Below are 1,393 nucleotides of genomic sequence, written 5' to 3'. Positions count from 1 at the left end.
GGGGGGGGGGGGGGGAGGAAGGGGAAGGGTTGACATTTGTAAACGCTGCTGAGGGCGCTGGGCTGGGGACGCCTGGACAGCTCTGCACAGCCCGGCATCGGTGGGCGCCACAGAGGGACCCTCCCAGGGGCAGAGCTCAGGAGGCGAGGACCACGTCTCGGAAGGAAGAGCCGCGTCAGGCCAGCCAGCCCACCAGCTGCTGAAAATTCTTCACAGAAACAGGATTTTATAGCTGCAAGGTGCCTCCCGTCACCATCAGCAGCCTTTGTCCAAACACATGCTCCTTCGCGTGGCCTCGATGTCATAACAAAGTCTCCACTCGCCGCTTTCTCCTCTGCCCTTTATCTGTCCCCTTCCTCTCACGTCACCCTCCTGGCGGTGTCATGAGTCTTACAGGAGAGAACGAAAAAAGGACGGACAGCCCCATCCCCCTCACCCAGCTTCCCCAGGGCTCCCATCTGACAGAATCACTTTTCGGAAAGGCTCTGAAAGCGAAGACGTGAGCCTGGGTGCAACACGATCGGTAGCCACAGCTTCACTAGGGTGTCACCAGCCCTTCGCGAACATCCTTTTCTGGCCTCGGGTCCCATCCAGGGTCCCGCACCGCCTCTAGCTGCTGCTCCCCTGGTCTGTGACCATACTACATCCTTCCTTGTCTGCCAACGATATTCAGTGCCCACCGGTGCCAGGCACCATGGACGGTGCCGGGGAAACAGGAGTGGAGCAGAGGGGCGAGGCCCATCAGTGGAGAGATTTATGTCCTCACGGAGGGGACAGGTAATAAATGCTTTAACCAACAAGAACGGAGATGTGAAGGGTGCTCTGACAGGGCGTGACGGGGACACTTCAGGCAGAGCGGTCAGGGCAGGCCCCTCCCAGGAGAGACCTCAAGGAAGGGAAGGGCATTCCAAGTGGAGGGAACAGCCAGTGCTCAGCAATGGCTCAGAGTGAGGCCGACCTGCGGAGGGCGAAGCCCTGGCTGATCGGCCGGAGTCCAGGGAAGGGGGGAGGGAGGGGGCCCGGGATGAGGTCAGCCCAGATGGGGAGGACAGACCCGCAGGGCCCTGCAGGCAGGGGCAAGGGCTCCGCATTGTTCTCCAAGCTGAGAGTCCAGGAGGGAGGACCCAGCTCACCCAGAGTGACCCTGGCGGCCAGTGACAGCCGGGCTCAGGCCGAGGCCGGCCTAGCCTGCATCCGCCCCAGCCAGGCCCTTCCTCTTCCCCCAGCAGCGGCCCGGCCTCAGGCAGAACTCCAAGCCCCGTGGAACCCGGGGCCTGGCTTTGGAAGATGTTTTTGTGCTCACAAGAAACCCGGCGCGGCAACGCCCTGGACGGCTCCCTTCCTCCCAGAGCGAGATCACTCACACGCCCCGCGCTGCAGCTCCCCACCCGGG

The 1,393-nt window shown here is 62.7% G+C and overlaps 1 protein-coding gene across 1 annotated transcript in view; it reads right to left on the bottom strand.

The window, feature by feature from the left end:
- ERGIC1 (endoplasmic reticulum-golgi intermediate compartment 1) overlaps nt 1-1,393 on the bottom strand; it is a 101,037-nt gene that overhangs the window by 99,163 nt on the left and 481 nt on the right. The window lies entirely within an intron of this gene.

This window comes from Myotis brandtii, unplaced genomic scaffold, assembly GCF_000412655.1.
Source record: "Myotis brandtii unplaced genomic scaffold, ASM41265v1 scaffold6, whole genome shotgun sequence".
NCBI lineage: Eukaryota > Metazoa > Chordata > Mammalia > Chiroptera > Vespertilionidae > Myotis > Myotis brandtii.
This window is presented reverse-complemented; position numbering and strand designations above follow the sequence as displayed.